This window comes from Zalophus californianus, chromosome 12 (genome assembly GCF_009762305.2).
Source record: "Zalophus californianus isolate mZalCal1 chromosome 12, mZalCal1.pri.v2, whole genome shotgun sequence".
NCBI classification, from domain to species: Eukaryota; Metazoa; Chordata; class Mammalia; order Carnivora; family Otariidae; genus Zalophus; species Zalophus californianus.
Window position 1 is genome coordinate 96,036,055 of NC_045606.1, and position 21,176 is coordinate 96,057,230.

Genomic DNA, 21,176 nt, shown 5'->3' on the forward strand with positions numbered 1-21,176 from the left:
TTACCTTTGTTTATAACAGAAAAGAGACTTCACACTTCCACTTCAGCCATGATCGTATAACCAATATCAAACTTCCCTTCCTGAATCAGATCTTGCCATTTGCAACGACGTGGATGGAACTGGAGGGTGTTATGCTGAGTAAAATAAGTCAGTCAGAGAAAGACATGTATCATATGACCTCACTGATATGAGGAATTCTTAATCTCAGGAAACAAACTGAGGGTTGCTGGAGTGGTGGGGGTGGGAGGGATGGGGTGGCTGGGTCATAGACATTGGGGAGGGTATGTGCTATGGTGAGCGCTGTGAATTGTGCAAGACTGTTGAATCACAGATCTGTACCTCTGAAACAAATAATGTAACATATGTTAAGAAAAAAAGAAGATAGCAGGAGGGGAAGAATAAAGGGGAGTAAATCGGAGGGGGAGACGAACCATGAGAGACAATGGACTCTGGAAAACAAACTGAGGGTTCTAGAGGGGAGGGGGATGGGGGGATGGGTTAGCCTGGTGATGGGTATTAAAGAGGGCACATTCTGCGTGGAGCACTGGGTGTTATGCACAAACCATGAATCACGGAACACTACATCAAAAACTAATGATGTAATGTATGTGATTAACATAATAAAAAAATTAAAAAAATCTTCCCTTCCTGCTTCCAAAAACCATAAAAATGGACAAAATATATGAGGTAACAGTATTCAGTCATTCAACCTTTGGCATCTCAGGACTGGGATCTTTGTAAAGGAAACACGGCAGGTTAGTTTTTCTACTGCTCCCAAATCTCACTTTCGTGTTTGCTGTGATGGATCATGCCTGGTACAAAGTGTCACAGGCTGTGTTCCCTGGGAAGCTGACTAAAGCTCAGATTACCATGCAGGGTGTGGCACTCAGGAAGGAATACTCTTGAGATCTATACCTAAGGAACGGTGGGAAAGAAAGGAGGATAGGAGAGAGGGTAGAATTCCAGCACAGGTCTCCACCGATTTCCCAAGAGTTCTGCAGTTAGGGGTGGCCCTTTGGAGTTGGGACTAGGGGGCTGGGTTTCTTGAAGGAAGCTCCGTGCCTGCTCCTTGATTAGTCAAAAATGGGGCTGATCTTGGCCGAGGTAGTCCTCACAAGAGCCGACAGCTACGAGTTCTCATTGGGCAGCTCTCCCAGCAGCCTAGAGAATGAGCCCTTCATACCTGGAGGAGGACCTGCAGAGCATGTCACCATGTCTCACAGGTGCCATTTTAATAAAGATAACTCAGTGGAAAAATTACTTCTCCCTCAACTATAGTTTCTTATGTGACTGTTACCAAGATACCGCCAAATACTTGGGGACAAATAACCTCTAGCTTCAGATTCAGGTAACAAAGGAAATTAACAAATTCAATAGTGCTTCACAGCCAACTCTATTTTAAAAGGCCAATATCATGATTACGTGGAGGAAAGACAATCCAGCAACTCAGAAGTATCTATTTAGAAATAGTTCCGTCATCATTGTATTTATCTATAATACCACGTAAGACAAAAGCAGCTGCTTATAACACCCAACATAGAAAAGTAAATGTCTGTAAAGACAAATTACCAAGTTTTTTTTTTTTAACCCTGCACAGATCTCCCGGTAGAAATTTCTTGAAGCTCAGTGGCTTTCCTTCACAGTTTAATTGAAGTCCTCCCTCCCACTTCCTTGGGGTGTGAAATCACCCCCATTCAACCGCACGTGCAACCTGGTTCCCTTCTGGTGCAACTCCAGAGCTCAGAACCATTTTACTTAACAAACTTTGTTAATTCTACCTAGAATACCTTTCTCATGCAGCCAGACTTTGTGGACTGATTCCAACAGCTGCTACTAACACTCTCCTGACACCAATTATTCAGTGACAATTGGCTGTTCATCACTGTGGCTCCCCATGATGGAAATGCCAGAGATTGGTAGCTCAGATATATTTACCAGAAGTCTAAGTGTTTCTATTCAGACTAACACAATTATTGTACTGCACTCATAGGAAACCTTTGCCCCTCTTTCTTCCCACTGATCCATCCTTAGGGCATTGAGTCCGTTTTAATGAGAGCCAAAAAAATTGCTTCCACATTTTTTTTTTAAACCAGAAATGCTTATTGTAGTAATTTAGCCAAGGTTCTAATTGGGTGCCCCAGCTGAGGTTGGGTTGGGGCCCTCTGCCCAGGGCAGGTTAACAGGGAAGAACTAAGTCTGGGCCTGGGGCCTCTGAGCTGCCAGACGATGCTGGGAGTCCGGCTGCCAGTGAAGCCTGTGCCTCCTGGCTCCACATTCAGGGACTGTTCTATGCCACCCTCTATCACCATGCAGCACCGTCAGCCCCGTCCATTCCCAAAGAGGGACACCAACGAATGAATCATCTAGTAACAAATTGGTCTCCTTCCCAAACGGCTCAGTGGGGTCAGTGGGATCAGCCTGGAGCTGACCCTTGCCTTCCATGGACTCGTTCTGCTCTTCCCTCAAAGACCTCTGTAACAACAGACAGGCTGCCCCCTCCCCCAGAGCCCCCCGGCCTTCAGAGCCCCCCAGCCCCTGCTCCCCACAAACCTGGCAGGAGGGTCTTCCAGCAGAGGAGAAAGACTTCGGGGACTCTATGCAGCACACTTCTCTTGCCCTTGAACTCCGCCAGGTTCACTTTGCTCCCAAGTTCCTTTTCAAATGCCACCACCCACGGGATGGCACCTCCACCTGCTTAGGGCCAGGGGAGTGAGCGCTTCTGAAACCTTGTGGTGGAGCAAGCACGCAGTCTCCGTCCTGGTCACCTGCACGCTCCAGCGCCAGCGCTGCGCAACCTCGCTTCTGTCCCAGACCGCAGAACGCCAGCCCACGCAGCCGCCCACCCCCTTTCCTCTTGTGCTGATTTTTTTAAATCAACAAGAGCTGTGGTGAAGGAGATAAGTAAGGCAGTGTGGCGCTTGGGGATGTAGGGAATGGGTGTGTTGGAACTATGGTGGATATAATATTTGCGTGAAGTACCAGTGCTGACAGTCAGGTAAGGACCCTCAGCCCCAAACAAACATACTACCTTGTATTTATCATTTTATTATTTCATGTCTGGAACAGGTGAGTTGTTTTGCCGGTTCTCTAAAGCCTGATGACTTAGTAGCCGGAATGGGTTTGAAGCTCCATTAGGCATTTTTTTTTTTAACCAAAGACTATTTTCTTCTTCTTAGTCAGGTTTTAGTTATTTTAAATTAAATAAAAGAGGCAGAGAATTCATAAAAGTCAAGAGACTTAAAAAAAAAAAAACCTTCCCCTTTGCAGAAACGGAAATGCACAGCATTTACAACTTCTTGCTGGGTTTAGCCCTCTCCTTTTCCAGGTGACTGTCTTTTCCAAATGTCTATGCAGAGGGGTGGACACAAAGAAATTTGCCCATCACCAGGCATCTACCTCACGGAGGAGAGGTTATGACCTCTTAATTTCTTAATACAGAAACCGCTAACATGGTGATAGCCAAACATTGCTCTGTTATTTTATCAGAGGCAGATGTGAGGGCTTTCCATTCTTAAACAGTAAACAGCACTGGAGAAACTCTGTGTCAAATGTTCTCATAATAACGTGCAGTCTTTATAAAGTAAATATGCATGCTTTGTGGTAAACATATAATAACGTGCAATTTAACTTTCTGAGAGGAGCTGACACAGATCTGCGTGTTGCTTGGTTGAGAATAATAGCTAACAGTTCCAAATTGTTCCTTCAGTTTTTTACCCCTCACTTGAGAGCAAAATACTATTCTATTTGTGGTAGGCATTAAGGGGATCCTGGGCCTATCGTATGGCACTTAATTGTCTACTGAAACAGAAGTTATCAAGAATCAGGTGTGGGGTATTGTGATTGATTTGACACAAGTTCAGCTTAAGAAGACTTGTGTCTACATCTAAAATCTCATAGGGCTGTGTGCAAACAAAAAAGTACCTATTTTCTATAAAGAATTTGTGTATTGGTATGGTGAAATCAAGAAAATAATTATCTTAGGAGGAAATCAAACTTTATTCTTAAGCACCATTTAGTTTGAATATGGGTTTTCGGGGGGCAGTCTTGAATAGTGGTCTTATTGAATGCTGTAAAGTAGCAGTCAGGATCTTTTTCTGCTCCTGAACTGGGCACGAATTGCCACCAAAATAGCACACTGCTGAGAACAAAGGCACTAAATTCATTGTGGCAGAGTTACAAGAAGGCCTCATTATAGACGTTATGTAGCTCTCTGGAATCTCCCACGGAGTGACGGAAATGTTGGTCACTCTACCACGAGAGAAATACGAGAGGAGTAGTACAAGGTGGCCTGCAGGAATCAGCTTTTTGGAGATCTCAGTGTTCATAAAGAGGATCCGTCCCAAGACGGGTACTGATTTCTACCAGAAATAACCTGCTTGTTATAAAGGTCCCAGTATGCCGAGGTCACTTGTCTCGGTACCTGTCAACACCATCCTTAGACATGGCTTCATAAGAAGATGCCATGATATGGTGGTGAGTAGGGCCTGAGCCACCACCTGTTTCTACCCCATGCACCACACGTAGTAGGAGGCAAACTAAAGGTGGCCATTGATGAGGGACTTTGGGAGAAGGAGGGATGGACTCCTGTTTGCTGTGGGTTGGTTCAAGGTCTTGGCACTACCAGAGGGGGTTAATTAGCACCAGGGAGAGCTAACAAGAGCCAGCTGAACGTGTTGTTGGGGCAAGTGATAGATTCCCCACAGATACGTGCTGACCTGGGGCTCTGGGCCAGGAGCGCTCCCTGATGAGCACGGGCTTCGGGGATGACCAGATTTCATATGCCTACACGTGGAAGGACAGAAGTGCCTGCTCTCTGTCTGTAATCCATGCTCCTTACAAGATGAGTTTCAAATGCTCGGTATGGAACCCACCAGTACTACTCAGATAGTGATGGCTGACGTTTGTAGAGGCCTCCTCTGGCACCTCGACTCCTGATTAGTGTCCTTACGTAATAATTAATGTACTTTGGCGTGTATTTCTCATGAGCCTATTTCAAGTGGTAACTGCCCTGGGGTGTGGACCAAAATTTCCCAACCTGCTGGCTTTTTGGACCGAATTATTCTTTAGTGCGGTGGGAAGCTATTCTGTGTACTCTGGCAGGTTTAGAAACATCTTCAGGCTACACAGCAGCGGCCAGGAGCAGCACACCCCGCCTGTGACAACCGACAATCTCTCCAGACATCGCGAAATGGCCCCTGGGAGCAAAGCCTCCCCGCTGAGAACCACTGGGGTAGACGAAAGCTAACATACCCACACAGGGAGCACGTTGTCTAGGTTAATGTGTTTTAAAAACATTTTATAGACACACAAAACCAAGAGAATACCCACAAGCAGCTATATTAGGCGGGTATCTCTTCCGTCTTTTTCCTCCCCACCTCAACTCCAAACGGAGCTTAAAGAAGGTTTTGCAGGCCTGGAAGAAAGCCACTCCTGATTACTGAGGCTTTCGGCATCTGGCACTCCCTTAACTTTCAGCTGAAGCGAATGTCTCATTTGGTCTTACCCTCGTCCCAGGCCCTGCTCAGACAACCAAAATGACACTCTGGCTTTCACACCTGAGTTTCGACTGGCTTTTATTCATCTCAGCTTGTCCTCTTTCTGTAGCACATCAGCCCACCGTTGGCTCTTAGCCCCAGCCATCCAACACTGCTTGCTCCATATGTTTCAGACGCTTCACACATCGCGCCTGCTAACGGATTTCCCTCCGTGAGTACCTCGTCCCAGTTCAGCCCCCGGGAACGTGCGCACAGTTGGACCACTGCCCTGTACCGGAGGCTCCATTTACCTCATTGTCAGCTTGGCAGCGAGGATTGCGTGCCCAGACTCCATGGCGCTTTCTCCGCATCCTTATCAACAATTTTTTTTGTCGTTGTTGTTTTCTAAAGATTGCCCGTTTACTGCATTCTCCATGGTTAGGCAGAAAGTCCTTCCTTGAAGGGAGTTCTGAGTGAGAATCTCTTGTTTATGACAATACAGTGTGTTTCTTTTTCACACCTGCAAAACCTGACACTAAGTAGGTAGAGACTGAAGTCTACTCTCTGATTCTACTCTGTGATTTCAAACTGAAATCAAATTGGGATAAAGACTATGGTCACACAACAGCATTCTATGTGTGGAAAGCTAATCTGTTCCTTAAACTTCTTTCATCTGTGTACTTGCCTTCGGATGCCTTTTCTTTCCTGTTTTTTGGTTCTCTGGCTTGTGAATCACATTTGGCTAACCGATTGATCTTCATGCTTATAACCCACCTTCAGGTTTATTTCATCTCTTAGGTATAATCAGTTTACAGCCCCTGGCTTCCTTGGAGCACCTTGTCCCAGATCAGTCACCCACCTGGACTCACTACCTTCCTGGTCATGCTGACTTAATGGATCTCTGGCTGTGTTGATGGCTTTATTTTGGTCCACAGACTCTGGTGTGGCCACTTGCGGCTCACTTTCTCCCCTGGGCTGTGACATTTGCTCCCTCCATCCTTTACTCTCAAAAGAGGTTTGGAAAAGAAAAGGATTAGATAAGCCCATCTTGCACGTGTGTTTGTTATGTATCCTCTCTATCTGTAGTTGTTCATCTGGCATTCAGGAAATTATTTTCTACAACAGTCCTTTTGAAAGATGACTCTTAGTCCATGGGAAAGGCTCCTTTAATGGAAATTTAGACATCGTAGAAGGCTGGTGTAAGTGAGCTTTCCTGACTTTTCCATATTATATTAGTGATAACTTACTATATAAGCTTGCAAAGTAGGCTCTGATCATGTTATCTAAATGAAAAATGGGAATACAATCAGGTGAGCAAATAGGATTCTGATAAATTAGTTTAGGGCTTCTCTCAGATTATTTTGTGTTATCTCTTAAGAGGAGAACTTCTTTATATGTTCAGCTCAGATTTTATTACTTGGACAATTCCAGGCTAACAGAAAAGTAGCAACGGTAATTCTTTTCTTTCTCAAACCATTTGAGAGTAAGTTGCTGGACTGATGGCCCATCAGTCCTAAAAATGGTTGATATATTTTCTTCTACAGGAAGTTCTCCTGCATAACCACAGGATAAACATCAACAGAGTGAAGTTGTAAAGAATGCACTACTACCCCCTCCTCCTCAGACCTCATCAACTTTTGCCTTGTCCCCATAATGTCCCTTATAACAAAAGGATTCATAACCACAGTTCAGGGTCTGTTGTAATGTTTCTTTGTTCTCCTTCAATCTGAAAGCATTTCTTACTCTTTCCTTAATTTTCCTAATCTGACACTTTTGAAGGTTGCAAGAGAATTACTTTATAGAAGTCACCTCAGTTTGGATTTTCCTGATGCTTCCTTATGATTAGATTTAGACGATGTGTCTTTGGCAAGGATATCATTACAGAGGTGCTGTTGTGCTCTTTTCCTAACAAGTAGCACACAATTTTGATTTGTCGCATTACCATTCACAAGTGTGGTCACGTGATGAACGTGGCGTCTGCTAAGCTTTTCAGTAAAAAATCCTATTTTTCCTTTGTAACAAAGAAGTATTTTGGGGGAAGTTACTTTGAGACTCTGGAAATGTCCCAGTCCCCATCAGGCTTGCAATTTATTTATTTCTATCAGGGCAGATTCATCGTCTCCTGTTACAGAAATGGGTTATAATTCATGATGTCATTTATCTTGATGTTCAAATCACTAGTTTGTCTATCGATAGCCTCTTCAAGGAGGCTTCTGTGTCTTTCTGGTGCATATCCATTTTTCCTTGAGTGCTTCATTCCTTTCTGACACAGCAAGACGTTCAAGGCTCATCTAATACGTTCCTTGCACAAGTTCTGGAATCAGCCATTTCTCCAAGGAGATTTGGTTCCATTAAATGCAGAGTGGGAGAATGGTATTCAGAAACTGAGAAATGGACCCTGGGTGTGTCATTGCTGTTGGGGTTTTGCTGGATGGAGCTAAGAAATATATGAGTATGTATATATATATGTGCATTTTACAGCTATATTCATTTCTGTATGTTTATCTCTATACATTGAAAGGTATTAACTCACAGAAATACCTTCAATTTTAACCCAGTGCAACCGGGTTTGAGTTTTTTTCTCTTTCCATATGTATCGCTCTCTGATGATAAGAAAACTGTAAATATACTGAATATATTTACTGATTTGGTCAAAATCTCTCCCCCTCCCCATTGCCGCATATCTCATCTGCGGCTACTGCTGTGTCTTCCTCCATATGACTGCTCTCTCCAGCTTACTTGGGCTCTGACATCCTGTGCGAGGCTGTCTCTGCTGTCCCCCCTTGTGGGCACATTCCCCACCCTCCCTGTGCTCTGACACGCAGGGCTGGACCACAAATTACCTCGTGTGCCTCCTCACCCTACTCATGTTGCCCCATAAGTGTGGGAACCCTCCTTACCTGACATGAGATGGGACATTCTTCACTGGCCTGGCCCTGGGTATGGTGTCACTCTCTTCCCCTCATTGGACTCCCGTGCACCATACCAGGACGCCCCTCCTGTGGTCACTTCCTCATTCCTATTGGCCTCTGACAATCCCTCTTGTCACTGGGATTCATTGTCCATTGGCTCCCCCACTCCTGTGCCATGCCTAGCTTGCTTGGCCCCATCAGATGGCTTTCGTATTAGAAAAAGGAAGGAAAGGGAAGAGAAAAATGGAAGAAGAGGAGTAGTTCAGTATTTAATCTTGTTCTACTGTAGTTCACAGAGTTCCCAGTAATTGGTATCCCATCTGAGTCCTTAGGCTTAATCTTTTATAAATTGTATTTCACCAAAATTTAACTCAAACGTATCATACATATGCTTTTTTTTTAGGTTCGTTGACTGAAATTACAGGAAAATAAGGAATAAGATGTGAAATAGAGCTTATTCATAGTTAAGTATGAGAATGTATTTTTTGCAAAGATTTTGGTTTTCATATAACTCATTTATAGGAGTTATGTATATAGGAACATATATGTATTTTGGAACAGGTAATGAGAATACGTAAGCTCTAGAAAAATCACATGATTGAACATTCAAGAATATAGTGAATTGTATTTCCCAAGTAAAAACTACCTTGAGCATGATCTTACAAATATTTACGAAAACACCTAATACTGGAGCAATCCATCAGTTTTATTTAGGAATTTCACAACATGTATTTTGCAGTGTTCTCTGCACACAAGAAATCTCTTCAATGGAACTATTCTTCAGCTGTTCAACAACAGCTCTCAAACTGGCTAAACCTAAATGTCTTTGTAAAATAATGGTTTCAATATTTGGTTACCTCTTTTTTTAAAGAAAGCTATTAGTTAATAATGAACTGTCAGTCACTAAATGTCAGTTGAACTTTAAATATCAAGACTTCTCTTTAGTGAGGATAGGTGGGGGGAGGGGGGGGCAGCTTTTCATTGCTGCTCACCCAAAAATCGATTCTGAACAAACTCACCAAAGGTTTGGAAATGAAAAGGTTTGAAATGATTGTAAAGTAGAGCAACAAAAAAGATTGCAGATTTGCTTTCTTCTTATTCCCCTCATTTTCAAAGTAAACACCATTGAATGTTGCTATGTGACTACAAAACCCTGCTTTTCCATCAAGAAGACTGTTGCTCACCAGCTTTCTGTCAGGCAGGAACTATGTATAAAGCCTCACTAAAGAGGTGTACTCTTGCTCCTCATGCTATTTTTATGTCTCTTATGGGGAGCTGTTATCTTCAAGGCCAGAAACCACTTGCCATCACCACCAACCTGCACCCAAGGCTCATCTTGGAAGCACTAGTTATTTTAAATTTCATGAATATTTTCTCTCATCTATTTTTAAATTTTTTTAAATTTCTAAAATTTTATTTTTTTCAATCTGTTCCCTGTTCATGAATATTTTTTAAAAAATCAAGTATAACATAGTTTCAGGCACGCAATATAATGAGTCAACAATTCTATCCATTTCTTAGTGTTCATCAAGAGAAATGAATTCTTAATCCCCTTCACCTATTCAACCCATCCCCCCCCCCGAACCTCCCCTCTGCCACCCACCATTTTGTTCTCTGTATTTAAGGTCTGGATTTTTTGACCTCTTTTTTCTTTGTTTCCTTGTCTTGTTTCTTAAATTCCACATCGGAGTGAAATCATATGCTATTTGTCTTTCCTAATCAATTAACAGTCACTTAATGAACAATGTATTACTCACAAAAGTGATAAGAACCATGAGGAATATGGAAGGGAAGAAGGCATGCCCAGTGAGTCACCATTTAATGGGGGAAGAGAGCAGACATACATGCCTCCCAGAGTGACAGTAATAGAAAAGGTAATAGTTTTAGATTTAGGTCTGGATAAACATTTTTTAAGAAAGATTATTTATTTGAGAGAGACATTGAGAGCTCGAGCGAGGGGAGAGAATCCTAAGCATACTCTGTGCTGAGTACGGGGCTCAGTCTCCCGACGCTGAGATCATGACCTGAGCCCAAATCAAGAGTCTGACGCTTAACTGACTCTACCACCCAGGCACCCCTGGGTAAACAGTATCATGGCCAGGTACAATAACTACAAATTTTGAGGCGGGAGGTCTAGTTATCATGTGTTATATGTTTTAAAATTATCAGAAAAGCTACCAAGACATATTTTTCCTCCTTCATTGACAAAATGTTTTCTGTAATGAAGAAATAAAAACCTTTGTGCAAAGCTTTGGTTTTCATATGACTGAAAGTTGACAAAATACCAACAATGACTGATTTTAGTTATTACTAAGTGTGACACTTAGTGTTCTTTTGATAGTCTGGTTAATGTTTAATGACAATAAAATAAACATGTAATTCATAATCTATTACACATTTATGTTATATTTATTTTTGTTCCCTTCATTTCAGGAAAACCACTAAAAAACTGCTAAAATTCATAGTTAATATTTTCACATATTTTTTATTCATTACAATAATGACTTAAAATTACTAATCAATAAATAGAATTGTATTACAGTGTACTGAATTTGAAATTATTTTTACTGAAGTATGTCAATTTTTAAAAAGTTATTTTATACTAAAATATTGAAAATTAGTCAAAATTACCTATTACAACTGATGATTAGTATAAATTTTTATAAATTAGTAAATACAAAAACCTTACATCAGCATTTAGATAAAGTTAAAATCGTATTTTTTAAATTTAAAATTAAATCTTACAGAATATTTTCAATTCTAATATACAGTGTGCATCTAGTTTCCCACGTAAAGAATTTTGTCATACGTCATACATTTTGTATCTATAGGAATGTAATTTTTACAAATGAACAGAATAATATGAAATTTTTAATACTGCAGAAGGCTTCTAGTCACACTTGGTAATTATTGCAAATGCCATGCTAAATTATGAATACTTCCACAACTGCAAATTAGATCCATTAGTAATGGAAGCAAGAAAATGGACACTCGGCAGTTCTGGGAGATATTTTGTTATGCAAGCTCCACTGTGAGCATGCAGACTGAGATTCAGAGGGTGAGAAGTTAGTGTGTCCTTTTACCAAAGCACATCTTGCCCCTGGGCTTGGCAGCAGCGACTATACCACACATAGGCAGTACCTCACCCCAAATCCCTTATGCTATTCACCAACAGTGAAATGCACCGGAGGGAAAATAAGATGGAGAAGAAGGTCTCTAGGACCTGAACAGTGTCCATCATCAAAGTAGATGTTCAGATTATGGGTTGCCCTCTGCCATTATTGACTACTGAACTCTGAGTGACGGAGGTATCCATGTGTTCTTTAGCAAATGGAGTGTGTATGTGTGTGTGAGAGAGAGAGACAGACAGACAGGGCACCTGAGGCTCAAGGTCCTGGGCAAGGAGTTTTCTTGCCTGTGTCTTAGGTTGTCTAGCAATTTAGGACTTGGAAACATCAGTGAAATTAGGATAGATGTTTATAGAGAGACTGGGAAGCAAACCCAGCCTTGGAGACCACCCAGGATTTAGGCAGGAAAAGTGAAGAGGAAAAGAACATTCTGGGCAGACGTAACAACAGAAATACTCAAACAGACTCACTGTGACAAATAATAGGACCTGTCAGACTATGGAGGAGAATTTCTGTTATAGGAAAGAGGTGACATGAGCTTGTGAAAGTAGAGACTACATGAAAGAAATGTGATTTTATGTATTAAGTAATTGGTTTATGACCAGGCAGTGACATGCTAATAATGGTGCTTTGGGGGGAAATTGCTGGAAGTGCAAAAGATATTGACGAAAGAAGATACTCGAAAAGGAACAGTTAGAAATCTACTAAGTAGGATTGATGAGAGCAAGGATGGGGTGCTGGCTAGCAATGGGGCGAGAGAACATAGGGCAAGCCTTAGAGCTGTGCAGGAAGAGAGTAAACAGGGGTAGCTCTCTTTTTATTTTCAATTAAAATCTTATATTAAAATTTAAAAATTTCACAAAATCCCTTTAACTGAAAACATCTGCTTTTCCATGTTTAAGTTTTGTCCAGAGGAAATGTGTATACAGGGGGAGAGGGAAAGGTGCAGGGCTGATCGAAGCCAGAGACAATGGGAAAAATTTATTTTCTGTATCTCTCAATGGATTGCACGTTATATGCGCAAGCGGTTCCATGGTTTCCCACCTTTGCTCGCTTTCCTAATTTGTTTGTGCTGTCGGGTCCTTCATGTTACTTGGCCTTTAAGACAAAGCTAAAAGGTATAGAAGGCATATATAAAGAGGATAATTTAATAGAGTTAGGAATCAATGCTGTTGTAAACCAGGTGTTCGGCCCAGGGATAAAAGGAGAAAATGCTTCAACATTAAGGTAAAATGATGATTAGGTAGCTCAGTTTTGTTATCTTTCTAATTTGTAACAAGCAAGTCAAGTTCTCTCAAAAGGCCTAAGTCAGGCTCTGTGACATTTCCGGCCCTCTGATAGGGCATATAGTATTGGTATTATTTTAGGAACAGAAGAATATCCTATGTAATGGTGTGTCCTTAATCACTCTTATGCCATACAAAGGAGTTTCCTTTTTAAAAGTCTGAGGATTTTGGGGACTCCTGGGTGATGCAGTCAGTTAAGCTCAGACTTTTGGTTTTGGCTCAGGTCGTGATCCCTGGGTTGTGGGATGGAGCCCCGTGTCAGGATCTGTGCTCAGCGCGGAGTCTGTTTGAGATTCTCCCTCTCCCTCTGCCCCTCCTGCTCCTGTTCTCTCTCTCTCTCTCTCTCTCTCTCTCTCTCAAATAAATAAATAAATCTTTAAAAGTCCAAGGATTTTGTTTGTCCTGCACTGTGAATGGGCCTCTGTTAGGAAGGTGTAATTCGACATTCATGAGCAACTTCTACCTCTGTGCCTCTCCTCCCCAGCCCTTACATTGTTTTTGTCATTCCATAAGTTGGCTAAATGTGGTAGAAGATTTTTTAAAAAAATTTGTATCTAAATTGAAATTTGCGTATCTGTATTCTTGATATTTGAGCTCTAAAAGATGTACTTTATTATTTTGAAGTAAAGGGTGTTTCAGAATTACTACTAGAAATCTCAGAAGACTTTTAGGACATTAAAATAAGTAATGTGAATATAAATACAAAATAAATCTGTTCAAGGTAAATTTTGTAGGTTAGTTTTATATAAAGTTAGAAAAGAAACATTTATATATTTGTGTATAAATATATATGTAATTTTATATGTAATATACACACATACCAAGAAACATATAATTGTGTATGTATGTTTTGTGTATTTATAAGTATATGTGTATATACACGTGTGTACACGTAAATACAAAAGAAGTGGAAAGAAGTTATATAATAAGTTATGTAATTCTTTTTTTTTTTTTTTTTAAAGATTTTATTTATTTATTTGACAGAGAGAGACACAGTGAGAGAGGGAACACAAGCAGGGGGAGAGGGAGAGGGAGAGGCAGGCTTCCTGTGGAGCAGGGAGCCTGATGCGGGGCTGGATCCCAGGACCCTGGGATCACGACCTGAGCCGAAGGCAGACGCTTAATGACTGAGCCACCCAGGCGCCCCACAAATTATGTAATTCTTAAGCAATATTATTTTCCAGCTGTTGTTTTCAGTAATACATTATCTTCACCAGAGGAGTTCAAATCAAATCCACAAATACTTTTTCAGTGCTTTATGTGTAGTAGCTTTGTGCTGGTCATTAGATCATTTTATACAACCACATATAGTATGGGAATAAGTGAGGACATCTGTATTATGTTAGAACTCTTAGTATTTGGAGAATATATGGAGAACAGGTGCCTAGTCGTGACCCTTGTGTGACAAGCTTGTGTGTGTATTCATGCTGATAGACTGTTTATGATTGTTAATTAGATCATTTTTGAGGAAGCAAATTTTTTTATCGTATTTAATCTAATTAATTAACATACAGTGTATTAGTTTCAGAGGTAGAGTTCAGTTATTCATCAATTGCATATAACACCCAGTGCCATTATATCGTGTGCCTTCCTTAATGTCCATCACTCAGTTACCCCACCCCTCCACCCACCTCCCCTCCAGCAACCCTCAGTTTGTTTCCTACAGTAAAGAGTCCCTTATGGTTTGTCTCCCTCTCTGACTTTGTCTTATTTTATTTTTCCCTCCCTTCCCCTATGATCCTCTCTCTGTTTTGTTTCTTAAATTCCACATATGGGTGAAACCATATAATTATCTTTCTCTGATTGACTTATTTCAAGGAAGCAATTTTTAATAGGTAAACAAAGTACAACTTGCAGACTTCTGTAAGAGAGACAAAATTACTTTCTGCCTTAGGAGGTCACTGATGAAAACTCTAGCCCCGTGGGCTAGCAAAAGGCTGTCCCCAGTTTGAGAAAGAGTAGAGCTTGGGATTCATTAGAAGCCGAGGCCAGAGGAAATGGCCTTTGCTAGTGTCAGGAAAGTAACAGAGTTAGGAGTGGGATCCAGGAATGATGGCATAGCTAGGAGAGGACTCATTCTGATTTGGGAAGCCAATTGGAATTGGAAAATGAAAGGTGATTTACTAAGAATTGGTGAAAAGACAGAAGAAGATCTAGAATAGGCTGATTAATATTGCAGAGTATTCCTCTCAGGTCTGAGGGATCATACTAAAGACTATGTAGCAGGCTGTTCTTTTGGTGTCTTGCTGGATCATGGGTCATCTCCTTTATTCCTTTTCTGGCCTGCCCTGGACTTGCAGGAGGCATCCCCAGAACTGTGGTTGTCCTATGAGACTTGTTCCTTGGACTATGGCTTGCTGACCCAGGTGTGGTTTCCTAACCTAGATGGGTAAACTAGATTCTTGTTCCTAGGAATTTAGAGTAGGACCCAAGGACATTGGGAGAGAAGTCATCAACTTTACGGTGGTGTCTTGAATACTCTTTAGATAATCCTGGGCTCCGACACTAACTCAAGTGTATCCTGGGAAAGATGCTTTACTAATCTCTCACTTTTCCTATCATAACTGACAACAAAAATATATCCCTTATAACTTTGTGGTAAGGAAATGAAATACAACATGTATAAATGCTTAGCTGAATAAACGACAGGAGTAGGTGTTCAGTGAGTATTGGTTTTCTTTTACTCTTATAAAAGCAGTGGTTCCAGAGGTTTCTGAAACCACTCTGTCCTTTCAGACCATGGTTAGGTTCTCTTGAAGCCAACAACCTTTTTTAATAATAAAGGAAAAGTCAGACACTGGAAAGAGTTTTAGTAGCTGCTCAGATTAACTCTATTTTGTAATCAAAGATGGGACTCAATTGAAAAAGAAAACTCTCCTGGAAGATGAAAATCTACAAAAATTCTATTTGTAGAGTGTTTTAGAACAGCACAACAATGACAAGAGTCAGATAAAATGTAGGGAGTCCTTTGTATCGGCCTCAGAATTCAGTGGAAAATAACCATCGCTTTAATTTTACTTAAACATAAAAATCCTAGCATCACGCCCTAGGCTTTAGGACCTAAAGAATGTATGCTTGCATTAATAAACTGTTGCTTTCACTTCTTTTCCTAGTAATTCCTGAAAGTGGAGCCAGCATCACTTAAGAGAAAATTCATGTGGTGCAGAATCACGCAAAAACATGAAAAGGGAAGGTAAATGAAACTAGCCACAGATCTAACTTGTATTTGAAACAAGGGAAAAGCAAGTTAATGTAAATTGGAGACAAAGGTCAAAGCCCTCATGATAATAAGGTTCCATAGTCTTTTCACCAAAATTCTGACCTCAGTTTACAGAAAACATTTTAGTTTTTGTCTTCCTGCATTAGTGAAAGGACAACCTCCGTGGCCTGCAGGCCATACAGACTCAAATATCTGGCAATCCTCCTATTTTCCAATGACAATATCATTCCCCGAAGTTTTTAGCTTAACATGAGCATTGAGGAGATTCAAAACTCTGGTCTCTTAGATGGGGCCCTGGGAATTTCTACCCATTCCTCTCTTTGTGATCTGACATCAAAACCTGGGCTGATATTTCAACAATTATATGCACAGTGTTTTAGGTGGTCTCAGAAAGCAACCCAGGGCCATTTCCTGGCCTCAAGATCCCTCGTTGTGTTATTTCACAGAAGACTAGGTGTTCGCCTTCTCTGGCTGACCTATAAATATATGATGCTTTACAGGGCTGGGGTTCCCTCTATTGGAGGGGCTTTTCACTGAAACTGAGCTCATCTCCTGCAATGGGAGTATGGGGGATCCTGCGCTCTCTTACTCTTTCATTTGTCATCAATAGATCCCATGGCTCAACCCTGTGACATTGATACTGTGGGTTGCCATGTCCCTTACGTGACAAATAGGTAAAGTCTTAGGCAAGTTGATGATATAGTCAAATATGTGTTCATATTTAATTTTTAATTGAATTACACATATTTAAGGGGCATGAGATATGTCAATACGGAAGTGTGATACTTTTACCTTATATTTGTAAACTACTTTTAATCAAACTCTGCATATGCATTTTTATACCCTTTTTATGCCTTTGATGTCACTAAAACATTTTGAATTAGCAAACATTTTTTTTCATACCGCTTTATCTTGCTGTCTAGTGTGAGATAATTGAAATTTTTATATCTGCGTATGGTGCTGTCGCTGGAAATTTTATCTCAAGTTCCAGCTTTAGAACATTTGGTTTTTTATTCATCCTGAGTGTGAATATGTGTGATCTCTATTGCTGTTTCAGTAGATCTTTAAAAATCTTGTCTAAGATGACAGCTGTAGCAGAAAGAGTTGGTGCCCACCCAGAATTTACGCTTTATCTTGAGCTGTTTAGAATCATCCCTGGTAAGTAGCTTCTTAGCCCAAGTTACATTTTTCAAGCCCCTCCCAACTAGGTGGTCCCAACTAGGTGGTCCCAACTAGGTGGTCCCAACTAGGGGGTACCACGTGACTGGTTCTTGCCAGAGAGGTATCAGCAAAAGCATGATGTATCACTTCTGGGGTGGAGCTGCTAAAAGGAAGTGGCCTCTACCATCCTCTTTCTCCAGTTGTAGGCTGTTGGCAAACTTTTTTTTTAAGATTTTATTTATTTATTTGAAAGAGAGTGAGGGTGAGAGAGATCCCAGTGGGAGAAGGAGAGGCGGAAGCAGACTCTCTGCTGAGCAGAGAGCCCGACGTGGGGCTGGATCCCAGGACCCCGGGATCATGACCTGAGCCTAAGGCAGACGCTTAACCGACTGAGCCACCCAGGTGCCTCTGCAAACCTTCATAGTAAGGACCCAATGGTAATATTTGAGGCTTGTTTGGCTGTGTGGTCTCTGTGGGAAAACTGCTGTTGTATTATGAAAGCAGACATAGACAATATAATCAACAGAAAGGCGTGGCTGTGGTCTGTGGGCTGTATTCTGCTGATCTCTGCTCCAGAGGTTCATGGAGGCACCAAATAGGGCTTCGGATACGCGCAAAACTGCTGGAGGGAAGGCTCTGGCCATCGGGGAATAACTCCATTTGTTATTAATGTAGCAAGAATGAAACTTTCATTGTGTTAAAAAACAGAAATTCGGGGACTTGGGAATTGATTTGTAACAGAATCTGGCATTGTCCTAACTAATATAAAATCTAACAGGAGATTTGGAGATATCCCCGCAGAAATGATTACTAAATGTGCACTGTATTTTTATTTGCTAATTTGTTTGTTCGTTTGTTTGATTTTTTTAACACAGATTCTGCCAGATGGCTGTTATAAGCACTCAGAACTCAGAAGGTCGTTTCAGGTTAATATGTTTTCTCCAAACAATACTTTTACAGCTCAAAAATAATGTAAATGGCAGTTTATTCTGCAAGGTAATAGATTTTGTTGAAAGTCAAGTATAAGGTGACTCCTTTTCTGGGAAATAATTTTAGGAAAAAAATTCACTCTACATTTCAGTAGGTGTGGCTGATTACCGCTCAGTTTTTATGGTCCCAGGTTTTGGGAACTAAAGAATGCAAGGTCAAGAAGAATTGTATCAAAGTCTGGGTGAAATGAAATAATTTATCTTTCTCAGTGTGCGTCTGTGTTTTATAGTGGGAAGAACATAAACTTTGAATTTGGGTAGACTTTGGTTTAATGCTGGGTCCATCTTTAGACAACTCCTTTTAAACTCTCTTGGCCTGAGGTTCTACCTAGAAGTGGGTAACCTCACCTCAGGGCAATGTTTTGAATATCAAAGACGGTAATGTGCACAGAGCGCTTAGTTAACCTTTGTTTAACAAGACAAAATAGACCCGTTCTCTTATTCTCTGGCTGTATTAGATAACATACCTTGCTATCTGTTGCTGTAGCAAAACAGACATAATAAAAATTTGAAAACAATCTGTGCATCAAAAGACAACATTGATAAAATTATAAGATGAGCTACAAGTGAGAGAAAATAGTTTCAAAATGAAGAAGTGAGCCACAGACTGAGAAAAAAATATTCACTGTTCATATGGCAAAGACTTGTATCCAGAATACAAAAATAACCCCTACAACGAATGAGAAGCAGACAAAGCAATTGAAAATAGACAAAGAATTGAACAGACACTTCACATAGTAAGATATACAAATGGTTAGCAAATACATGAAAAAGTGCTCAGTGAAATGTCACCTGTACCACCCACAAGAATGCCTAAAATTAAAATGACTGAAAACACCAACCATTGTTGAGGCTGTGGGATGACTGAAAGCCATCCATTGCTGGTGGGGATGTAAATGGCGTGTGTTCTGGAAAACTAAGCGGTCAAAAGGAATGAACCACTGATGTATGCAACAACTAACACATCACACACACACACACACACACACACACACACACACACACACACACACACACACACACACACACACACACACACACACACAACACATGCAAAAGAAACCGGAAACAAAGTTCAAGTGTGTGGTTTAATTTATGTGAAGTTCTAGAACAGGTAAAACAAATTTAAGGAAATAGAAATCAAAACAGTGTTTTCCTCTGGTGGGAGGGATGGAGCAGAAAAGTACTAGGGAAACATATTTAGGTAATGGTAGTGTTCCATTTCTTGATTGACGTGTTGGTTATATGAGTACATAAATTCATGAGTAGTTGGGACACTTGGATGGTTGTCAGTTAAGCGTCTGCCTTCTGTTCGGGTCGTGATTCCAGGGTCCTGGGATCAAGTCCTGCATTGGGCTCTGTGCTCAGCGGGGAGCCTGCTTCTCCCTCCGCCCTCCTCCCCCTCCTTCCCCCACCCCTGTGTGTGCTCTTTCTCTGACAAATAAATAAAATCTTAAAAAACTCACTAAACTGCAGTTAAGATCTCTGCTTTTTAAAAGGTGTATGTAAATATTCATCAATAAAAAGTGGATTGTAAGAAAGATAAATTAGGTGAGTTTTGTCTGCTCTGTCTAAGCAGTAATTTAATACATAGTGAAGATTCATTGTTCACTCTTCCACTGTTGGTACCTTCACTACGATTAGATTAACTGATTCCCAATAAAATCTAAACTGCATCTTTTCACTTTAAATTGAATTGATTTTCATTATATAAAATACTATAATATATGTACTAAACATACTCAATATTTCATTATTTAAAAAATTGCTATTTGTGAAGTTTCCCAAATTGCATAAAATCATGCCAGACATTTTCTAGTTTTCTCCAAACCACTGCCTGATATGTGATCATATAAACTTTACAGATCAGGGGCGCCTGGGTGGCTCAGTCGGCTAAATGACTGCTTTTGGCTCAGGTCATGATCCTGGGGTCCTGGGATGGAGCCCCGTATCGGGCTCCTTGCTCAGCGGGGAGTCTGCTTTTCCCTCTGCCTCTGCCCTTCCTCTTGCTAAGCGCTCTCTCTCTGACAAATAAATAAAGTCTTTAAAAAAATAAACTTCACGGATCAATTGAAATGATCAGTTAACAGAAGGAAAATAGGTGACTGAGTGCTTTAGTTAAGAACTACAACCTCCAAATCAAAATGGTTCAGGGAGAATGATGATGACCAGGACAGCGTCCCTGCTTTTAGTCACCTTGAATCATTTTATGTTGTTTATTTCATATTGTTCGGCAGCATACTTAAAATTCATTTTTTAATCAAAATTTTCTGTTTGGTGGTGATAGCAAACATACTACAAAGTAAGAACTAGATATACCCTCCTTCAGGATTTTACCCCAGGGACTTTCGACCAGTATCTTGGTACCTTAAGGACAGTCTTACCGCTAAACTGTGACTCATGCATAGAAGACCCAGTAAGTACATATTGAATGAACAAAGGAGTAAATACTTCTTCCAATTCCTTCTAGCCCTAACCGTCTTGGCACCCATCCTCTTTCTGGGCCAGCAGTACTTGCTGTGAGGTGATACACTTCCTTAAACCACCGTCGAGATACGATGCATCATAGGGGGAATGTAGCTCATTGACTTTGTCTCTACTTGATCTGGTCGTCTTCATGATCGCTGGCTCTCTGAGAATGAGGGAAGATAATTTTTAGTCTGATTATGGTCAAAGCAGCCTGATACAACAATGTAGAAAGTACCTTTAGGAAAGAGATTCAAAATATTTAGTGATTGGGAGAGCACAGACCCCAACTAATCAGAGGGCAAACGCTGAAGCAACAAAGTGATGCTAGTCTGCAAAAAACAGGGCAACCAAAAGGGGGGTGGCCACCAGCTAAGCACCTGTCCTCTCTTAGGTTTTCAGTGTCTTCAGGTAAAATTATTTAGGCTCTCCTATTTCTATCACCATCCTTCAGCTCTCCAAGGGTTTATACAAGGCTTGCATAGTGATGCTCGACCTTGAGAATAAGAATCTATTTCCTTCGTTTTCTGCTGTTATCGT

General features: G+C 40.9%; 1 pseudogene; it reads right to left on the reverse strand.

Moving 5' to 3' along the window:
- Positions 1 to 2,099: 2,099 nt before the first annotated feature.
- On the reverse strand, positions 2,100 to 20,789 carry LOC118356132 (annotated as a pseudogene).
- Positions 20,790 to 21,176: the final 387 nt, after the last annotated feature.